Source organism: Rhinatrema bivittatum, chromosome 8 (assembly GCF_901001135.1).
Source record: "Rhinatrema bivittatum chromosome 8, aRhiBiv1.1, whole genome shotgun sequence".
NCBI classification, from domain to species: Eukaryota; Metazoa; Chordata; class Amphibia; order Gymnophiona; family Rhinatrematidae; genus Rhinatrema; species Rhinatrema bivittatum.
In genome coordinates this window covers 268,468,145-268,478,628 of record NC_042622.1, presented here as the reverse complement: position 1 = coordinate 268,478,628, position 10,484 = coordinate 268,468,145, and the positions used below count along the sequence as shown (strand labels likewise).

Genomic DNA, 10,484 nt, shown 5'->3' with positions numbered 1-10,484 from the left:
TTTTACCTTAATATGTATGTTTGGTAGCAGAATATTACTACTTGTACCCAATTTGACTTACAGTAACAATATATAGCCTTTGTACGAATAAAATAACTCTAAATAAATAGTATATTCAGGTAATTTCTTCTTTTATTTCCTTTGTATGTACATTTTGTATGATTTTTGGGACAAAGGGAGGGTATCCTGTACCTTAAAAAGTTGACGTGATAGAGAAAAACTGTGGTCATTTTTAGATTCAGATGTCAAAAGTTAGTCAAAAACAAGTGTCAGATCTAACTGAACAAAAATTGTGCTCCCCAGTGTAATATATGATGAATTATGTCTGAAAATGTTACCCCCCACCCTATTCAGATTTGCTCCACACATGGTCACACACTAGAACAGCTGGCAGCATGTGTGCCAGCAAATGTTTCCCTCTTTCCGCTCATCCTGATTCAACTTCTGAGGCATTTTGACTTTTACCTGTGCTCTGTTTCTATTTCTGGCTGCACTTACCTGGCACAGGAGCCTTGAACTGCAAAATCTGACATCTGGATTTCATCAGGAACAGCTGTCCATCTAACTGTGCAATAAATGAATAATAAAAATAAAATGATTTGTGGGCCAGCTTTGTAGCGCATTTATATGTTGCTAATAAACCTTTCTAAATCCCTGAAAGCAGAGCAAGCTTATCAACCCTCAGTCTCTTGACAGAACATTAGGCACACTCAGAAATTCCTCTGAGCCAGGGAACCCTGAGAAGAGATAAAGGAAAAAAAGGTAAGTGGCTCCAAGCCAGAATGTCAGTCATTAAAAAGTAATCTGTAAGTAGCAGAGAATCTAAGCCATGAGATGCCACAGGCTGACACTGGATGGCAGCAAAATACAGTAAATTGTACAGCACAAGCTCACGTGCATGAAACCTACATGTGGTACTTGATATGTGGCTCAAAAACACAATGAATAAAAAAAAAAATAAATTTTTTTTAAAGTGATCTGCAGATGTAGCAGAGGTTCTAAGCCATGAATTACCACACAGGCTGACACTATTTGTCAGCTTAATAGATAGCAAAGTACCAGCTCAAATGCATGAAAATGGGCAAAAAAACATGAATTCAGTGGTCGATAAAGTGGCTCAAAGTAGCTCAAAAACAAAACGATAATAAAAAAAAGTGATCTGTAGATGTAGCAGAAGTTCTAGATGTAGCAGAGGTTCTAAGCCATAAGATACCAAGGCTCCCTAATACAGTAGATATTACAGTACAATCTAACATACGTGAAAACCTGCGCATGGTACTTGATAAGTGGCTCAAAACGACTCAAACACACAGAGACAATTAAAAAAAAAAAATCTGCATATGTAGCAGAGGCTCTAAGCCATGAGATACCACAAGCAGATACTGAAAGACAGAATACAGGAAGTAGGTACAGTACAAGTACACATGCATGAAAAACATGCTCTCTGTGGTTCTAGGATGTTTCAATTTTTTTTAGGAAAACCAAATGGGGTGTTATCAAATTATCAGAAATTGAAGGTCGGCAGAAATGACTTAAAAAGTCAAGAAGATTCAACTTGCTGCGATAATTTTTACCGATTGTGCAAGCATGTATAGTTTTCAAATGCACGAAAACGTACACTCCGTGGGTAGAGTACTATGCCAAATTATTAGTGAATCGTCTTAAATTGATAATGCCCTCTAATTTCCCCAGAACAAAAGGGATTTGTATTTGGGAGAAAATCTGCAATGAATATTCAGAGGTTACTGCTCTCATTAAAAATATGCAAGAACAATAAATTGAGAGACCCTTTGTTGGTCAGTTTTGATGAGGAAAAAGCTTTTAAACAGGGTGTCTGTTCTTCCAGCACACGATACTGGGACAATTTGGATTTGAGAGTCATTCAATCAGCTATTGGGTCTCCTATATCAAGAGCCTAAGGCTTATATATCTTTAAATGGATCAAATTTGGGAATCTTTAATTTAGGCAGGGGAACTAGATAAGGATGCCCATTGACTCCACCTCTTTTTATACCTATGCTGGAGCCATTAGTACTCAAAATACCACACAATAGTGCTATCACAGGGGTTTCTATTGGCAAACAGGAGCTTAAAATTCTGTTTGCTGAACACAAATGAGGAGTTCCAAGATGGCTGCTGCTTGAGAGGCACGGGTTGTTGGCGCTCCTCTTTTTCTAATTATTACCGCTATGCCTCATACTGAACGGAAGGCAAGGATTCGAGAATCGGGGTTAACTACCCCGGATTTAGACTCCTTACAACCAACAATTGAGGGGTTTCCTGCTCCCGGTCTCAGACACATCTACTCTGGTGGCGTCCTTGGCGTCAGGCCCTGAAGAGCGGGTGGTCCATTCGCCGGACTTGCAGACCATCTTAAGCCCTGGAGCACTGTTTACCGCCCACCCCCCATTTCCCCCAGTACCTTCAAATCTGGATGACTTTTCACTGCCATGTGTACCCTTGGGTACTAGATTTGCGATTTTTGAAGGAAATTCTCCTACAGCGATTGCGGCTCAGTCAGCTGTTTCCATTGTTTCCGGTTTGGAGACCTCGGTGTTTTTGGAGGGCTCTCTACCTGGAGGGGATCTGCAGATCTCTCCTCAGCTGATGGTTTCAACTCCGCGGGGGAATACTGAAGAATCTGGGGAATCGAATATCAAGCGGGAAGACTGAGGCATGAAGCCTAATTTGCTACGTCCTGCTCTTCCAAAACCCTCGGTGATTACCATGGACTCTCTCTGGTCAGCCTTAACGGATCTGGAGAAATCAATTTCTTCCTTAGTAGATGTTACTTCTACTTTTGCTGGGCAATTTCAAACTCTTGAATCTGAATCTGCTTCCCACATGCAAAAAATATCAGCATTAGAACTTCAGGTTTCCTCTTTGCAACAAACTCAGTACTTATTTATTTTATTTATTTATTTTTAATTTTTATATACCGAGGTTCTTATAGAGACTATAAATCACTCCGGTTTACATATAACGATAAACTGCCCAACATAGATAAGGGGGCTTTACATAGAACAGTGGTACATATAGAACATTATAACTGGATGACAATTTAACATAATGATAATAAATAATATAGAATAGTTTTACTGGTAATTAATAAAATTATGTAATATAAACTATATAATTTAAATATTTAACTTGGATATAGATTTAACCAACAAGATATACTTGTTGGTTAAATCTGATTTCTCTCATTTACAGAAACTGGAGAATATAGAAAATTCTATTAGATATCTACATCTAGGTATATTACATTTTCCCCAGTCAAACTTAATTTCCCCAACAGATATGCTTAAGAAATACATAATTGAGATATTGAAAGTGCCTAAAGAAATTATTCCTACTTTTGCTAAAGTGTATATGACAAAGTCTTCTAATTCAGATACAACTGATCGTGTTCCTGAACCAGAACTGGACTTAACTCAGTTTTTGGAATCTTCAATAGATACTATAATATCCAGACGTGGGACTCTTTTTTTGTCATGCGTTTTTGCTCATGGTAGAGATTTGATACTAAGATCCTTTTTTCGCCACAGTCTTTTTTTTTTTTTTTTTTTAGACAAGTGTGGATTTTTCCCCAGACATCACTCGTTCCACTCAGGAACGTAGGAAAAAGTTTCTTTTAATGCGTTCTGAGGTTTTGGCTTTGGGAGCTAAGTTCATTCTTAGAATTCCTTGTCAATGTATTATTGTTCACCATGGTGTTAAACATGTATATTTCGATCCTGCTCATCTACGTTTATATTTGGATGCTCGTTCCACAGCTGATCCTGTCTGAATTTTTAATTTCGACTAACGGCATTTGTAATTAATGGTATTATGAGATGCCTCTCATTTCATGTATATTTCTTTTTTTTTTCTTCTAAGGATATGCACTTATTTTTTTTCCATCTAGGAACTCCCACTTATTTCCTTACTATTACAAGTGAGGTATATTGTACTGCTTTATTTTCTTATTTCTCTTATAACTTTGTTTATTACCTCTCTTGTATGTTACTATAAGCTGGTGTGCTTGTTGATAATTTGAGAAATTACAATAAATACAAGTTTAAAAAAAAATTGTTTGCTGATGGTATTTTGATGACTAACTGCCCGTACCTCATTAAATATAGTTTTAGGGGTTACTGGTGCCTCTGGCAGCTGTTCAGGTCTGAAAGGGAATCTGATCAAGTCTGAAGTGCTGGATATAGGAGGTATATTGAGAGAAAAGTGGCTTAATATTCCACTACAATAGACTGACAGCATGATTCAATACTTGGGTATACGGATTCACAGACACCTTGGTAGGTGGTATTTTCACAATGTCCCACCAGTTGTAGAGGAATTCCAAAAAAAAAAAATTATATGTTAGACAGTTGGAAGCATTTTCCTCTTTCCCTATCAGGACATATGACTGAGCAAAATGACCTTGCTTCCCAAATTTCTCTCTGTTGTGCAGATGGTACCATTTTTCATTTCGAAAAAAAAATTGATCTCCATTTAATTTCCAAGCTGTGTTCTCATATTTGGAAGAAGGGCAGGGCTAGATTAAAGATGTCTAGATTAATGGTTCTAAAAGAGGTTTAGAGTTTTCAAACCTATGCTTCTACAATATTGCATGTATTCTGCGGATAATTAAAGAATGGGCAACATAATCCAGCAGACAATAAGAATGTTAGAAGAGAAGTTTGTAGAACCGCATACACAGGCCGATACAGAAAAACCCGTCAGTAAAAAAAATATATATATAGATATATATAATATATATTTAAATGAGAGCCCACAGTAAAAGGAGGCGCTAGGGACACTAGTGCGTCCCTAGCGCCTTTTTGACAGGAGCGGTGGCTGTCAGCAGGTTTGACAGCCAACGCTCAATTTTTCCGGCGTCGGTTCTCAAGCCCGCTGACAGCCACGGGTTCAGAAACCGGACGCTGACAAAATTGAACGTCCGTCTTCCGACCCGCGGGCACATTTTAAATTTTTTTTGGGGGGGGCCTCCGACTTAATATCGCCATGATATTAAGTCGGAGGGTGCACAGAAAAGCAGTTTTTCTGCTTTTCTGTGCACTTCCCCGGTGCCGGCCGAAATTAACGCCTACCTTTGGGCAGGCGTTAATCTCTGAAAGTAAAATGTGCGGCTTGGCTGCACATTTTACTTTCTGTATCGCGCGGGAATAACTCATAGGGCCATCAAAATGCATTTGCATGTTGTGGGCGCTATTAGTTTCGGGGGGGGGGGGGGGGGGTTGGCCGTACGTTTACGACATGCCATCAACCCTTACTGTATAAGGGGTAAAAATAGTGCGTTGAAAACGCACGGCCAAACGCGGGCTAACAGTGCGCTCCTCCGGAGCGCACTTTACTGTATCGGCCCGATAGTTTGCCTTATTACATGCTCATCAAAATCACTTCCTCCTTACACAACTCAATCCCTTTTGATTCAATCAGTAAAGAAGGGTTGGTGTTTTATTAGAAAGCATCTCGATTAGACTGGGATAAATGGGATCTTATTTTTTGCCCATTTTTGGTAATCTATAATTTGCACCAAGTCTCTTAAACTTGAAATGTAATAATGTAAGGAGTAGGCATCTCATATGCATGGCCTTTTATCAATCTACAAACCAGGACATTGCATTCTTATGAATGCTGTAAATGTAGGTTCTGACAGCAAAACACATTTTTCCTTACATATTTTCAATTGAACAAGCTATCTAATTAACTTTGAAAATCTCAGGTAAAACAAGGTTAACCAATGGGTCTTTTCAAAGACTCACTTGTTTTTCTTAAAGAGAATATTACAGTAAAATATAAATTTTATGCATTACCTTTAGTTATCGTATCTTACAATTGCTAGTGGACGTATGGTCTCGAAATTTGCAAAGTGAATTGGGAGTTGAAGAGCTTTGGGCGTGTCATATTACTAAAGAGAACAGTATATACTGACTGAGTAAGGCATGTGCTGCTGGGATTGCTGAATCTCATTGCCTTGAAATGTATTCATTCCCCTGTGTCCTTCATGCATTGTCTATAGCAGTGGTTCTCAACCTTTTTTCCCATCCTGACGGACAACGCTCACATGCGTGACACACTGCTCATTACAATTCACGGCGGAAATTAAAAAATAAAGGCCCGGTATTACTTTGTATGGTTAAGAATGACTCAAGGGAAAGATACGTATTCTGTCTGAACAGAAATTGCATAAATAGTAAACATCCCACACCAAAACAATTTCCAGCACTCAAACAGTAACCACCTTACCTAAGAAAAGGCAACACTGAAAATATTACACCAGGCCTTAAGACACCAATACACCTCCTATTAGGAAAATAGAACAAGAGTTCAGTGGCTGAGATGGAAGCAGAGGTGCACCAGTCAATCCTATTACGAGCTCTGCATGGGAGGATGGCTGGAAAGAAGCCATTACTGAAGAAAAACCACAACAAAGCATCACAGTGACCCAGCTAAAATGTGGGATAAGGTTTTGTGGTCAGATGAGACAAAGATGGAAATTGTTGGCCAAAATTCAAAACGCCATATGTGGCACAAACCTAACACTGCAGACACCATCCCAACAGTAAAGTATGGGAGAAGCAGCATCATGTTGCGGGGATGCTTTTCCTCAGCGGGGACCGGGCGTCTTGTTAACATTGAAGGACGGATGGATGGTGCAACTTACAGGGAGATACTGCAAGACAACCTGCTTCAGTCTACTAAACCTTTGTAGAAAGTTCACCTTTCATTGGGACAAAGACCCCAAGCACAAGGCCAAAGCAACACAGGAGTGGATGAACACCACAAAGGTGAATGCTCTACAGTGGCCAAGTCCAAGTCCAGATCTCAATCCAATCCGGAATCTGTGGTATTGTTTGAAAATTGCAATCCATAAGCATCATCCAACCAACCTGAACAACCAGGAGCAAATCTGCCAGGAAGAATGGGCAGAAATCACTCCCAAACAGTGTGCAAGGCTGGTAGAAACGCAACCCAACAGACTTAAAGCTCTTACTGCAGCAAAAGGTGGTTCTACCAAGTCCTAGTCTGAAGGAGGTTGAATACTTATTCAAGCAGCTTTTAGCAGTATATGTTACAAAAAATGCAGAGAAATAATGAATTGTGACTTTTGAGCATACTGGTTTGCAAGGAACGCACTGTCTGGATCAATCTGCTGACTTTTAGGGAGGTTGAATATTCCTACAAGCCACTCTATGTTAATTCCTTTGTTTAATATTTGATGTGCAGTATTAATAGTGCTGCTTGGAGGCTAGGGGGGTGGGAATGGGATAAACAAATGGAAATAGGACCAGAGATCATTGATTTTGCATATCTACTGTTCTTGTATGTTGTTCTTTGTTACTGTGGTCAAACTTTCAATTAAAAAAATCAAAGCCACAAACCCAGATCTTGGGGACAGGTAAGAGAACACTGGTATTGCATTCAGTCCAGAGGTACATTTTTTTGTGCCCTTGGAAGCAGGTTACAGATACAACTCATTAAGAGAGCCTGCTCCGCATAGTCAGACAGAGAACTCCCCACTCTGTCTGCTCCCGAGCCAGAAAAGCTACACCTTCAGCACGGTGGGAGAGGTTCAGCACGGTGGGAGAGGTTCAGCATGGTGGGAGAGACAGAGGGCTGCAATACAGGTTCCCTGCACTAAGCATGGAGTCATCACCATCTCCCCCCTCCAACAGAAACGAGCAAACAGGGAATAGGAGCCAGGGCAGCCCTGCAATTCTAGGAAATGAGAAACGTTAAGTATACAAAAGGCTTTGCCGACTCCTGAAGGCACACCTACCTGAAAACCTGACAGGATCGCCAAAATGGATGTGCATGAGACTGGAGAGCCAGTGCACGTAAAGCTGTCATGTATCTTCATTGTGGCTATCCTGATAACCCAACTGTGCATCAAGGAGAGGGCCGGGAAACACTGGCGTATGGCAAACAGATTTCCTTAACAAGTTTGGCAACTGAGATAAGGCATATTCCATGAAAAGCCGTCATGCTGTGCCCACTTGAAGCAGCAGACCCAGGCCTGGGATTAAAAAAAAAAGAAGAATCTTCCTGGCAAGGACACTAGGAAGCTTCCCTCCTCACGGTGCACTCCGGATACCCTGACTGCAAGAACAGCTCCCTTACAGCACCCCTGTCCTATTCCCCAAAAACCACTGGCCAGGGGACCTGTCAGCAATAGAAGAAAGGAACTGAGCTGGGAAGAGAAGGGGAGCAGACCCCCATAAGATGGCAATGCTGTCATCCCCCTCTACCACTAAGATCTGGAGGAACATTTTGATTTGCTACTCTTCAGTTTGTCAATCTGGCTTATTATTCATCTGAATCATCACCCTTGAAAACAGTCTCCCGGGTATCTCCCCAATATCCTCATTAGTAAAGACCAAAGCAAAGAATTCATTTAGTCTTTCTGCAATGGCCTTACCTTCCCTAAGGGCCCTTTTAACCTCTGGATCAGTGAACAGGAAGCAGAAACAGCAGTGCTTGAGAGAAGTGCTTACTGCCTGCTGACCAGCAGCTTATTCATTTATTTATTATTTACCAACATTTGATCTCAATCGAGATATCACACCGGTTTACATTCAGGTACTGTAGGTTTACATTCAGGTACTGTAGGTATTTCATGCTTCAGTATGGCATTAAAGAAATGTAAGAGGGGTGGAGGTGAGAATCTGAGACGAGGGACTGCTGCAGAGGAAAAGCTGGAGCTCAGTGCAGGGTACAAGCAGGTCCCAGGTAGGTAAGAAGTCACAGAGAAGAAAGGGGAGGAAAAACCTAGGAGAAAGAATGGTATTAGAAAATAAATTCTGTGACCTGCGTGCTAGAGATCACGTCATGTGAAAGTGGGCACCACCAGGGTGAGTCTCTTCCTGTATCCTTTGGTGGCCACTGCTTGCATGAAGGGTGCATTAGTGCCAGAAACATTGTAGGCACCATCATATGAGCCAGAGAACAAAGACTGCATTTCCTGCCTCTCCCGCTCCCCCAAGTCTCTGGCAAGAGGATTGAGACCCAATTAAATGCCAATAAAGCAAAAGAAGATTTCAGAATATTGTTTGTAAAGAAAGCCACACTTTGTCCTTTATTGCTCAAAGCACCAACTTACAGCACCTGATTTACTAAAGCTTCTCTCTCATTCTCTATCTACGGGAAAAATGCTTGGTAAATGAGGCCCTTAGATTGTAAGCGCGTTCTGGGGCAGGGCCTCACCTATTCACCTACAGCACAGAGAGATGAATAATTCAATGCAAATTATTTACCTGCCAAAGGTAAATGGGGTTTATGTTAACACAGAAAAGATCCCAGGTTATGGTTCCTGTGTAAACAGCTGCTCGCTGCTTCTCATTCCCTGAGCTTTTTCATTTAAAAGGACCAGTTCTCTATTCACAAGTAAAGTAGACAGATTAGAGCTGAAAGAAGGGAAGAAATATACATCTCTGAAAGCTTCAAACTTTCAAACAAAGTGACCATCAGCAGAAAGGACACGTCAGACTCCGGAAAGCAGGTAAGCAGACAGCAAGCAAAGGTGGGGCATGGTGTGGGTCTCAATATATAGCAGCACTGTGACTCAGTGCCCGACCTAGTGCTTGCAGCACCTCACACGCTATAATGGAAAGGCACACAGGTATCCCACTAGCAAGAAGGGGGAAACCATCTCCTCCCAATTTGTCTGTCCAACCCCGCAAAATTCAGAAGGCACAGGCGGGCAGCCCCTGCCCGAGCACCAGTCCGAGTGAAGAAGGCCGCGTTAATCTACGACAGCCTAAAATCCCACTGCCCAAACCTTGGGACAGTGAGAGGAACAGCTGTCGGCAAAAGCACTATAAACAATCCCAGAGCAGATCAATCACCTACCCTAAAGTCGTCCATCCCATCAATGATTCGTCTTTGTGGCCCGGTCTTCAAAGGCACATCTCCTACCAAATAACACAAGAACAAAGAATCTGTTTTCTTCCATTTCCACTAAGTCTATTCCTTGGTTCCCTATGCATAAACCTCCTACGGTATATCCCAATTCTAGAGCTCTTCACTAGCCCTTCAGTGATTTTAGGTCTCCCCTATGGATAAACCTCCCACCGTACGTCTCAATTCTAGAACTCTTCACTAGGCCTTCCGTGATTTTAGGTCTCCCCTATGGATAAACCTCCCACAGTATCTCCCAATTCTAGAACTCTTCCCTAGGCCTTCAGTGATTTTAGGTCTCCCAATGGATAAACCTCCCACAGTACATCTCAATTCTAGAACTCTTCACTAGGCCTTCAGTGATTTTAGGTCTCCCCTATGGATAAACCTCCCACAGTATCTCCCAATTCTAGAACTCTTCACTAGGCCTTCAGTGATTTTAGGTCTCCCCTATGGATAAACCTCCCACAGTATCTCCCAATTCTAGAACTCTTCACTAGGCCTTCAGTGATTTTAGGTCTCCCCTAGGGATAAACCTCCCACAGTATCTCCCAATTCTAGAACTCTTCACTAGGCCTTCAGTG

At 41.4% G+C, this 10,484-nt stretch overlaps 1 non-coding gene across 1 annotated transcript; it reads right to left on the bottom strand.

Annotated features, from left to right (window-relative positions):
• Positions 1–9,665: 9,665 nt before the first annotated feature.
• Positions 9,666–9,809, bottom strand: LOC115098387. The gene has a single exon (XR_003858485.1). It is a non-coding gene; the product is annotated as a small nucleolar RNA SNORA79 (small nucleolar RNA).
• Between the last annotated feature and the right edge of the window lie 675 nt (positions 9,810–10,484).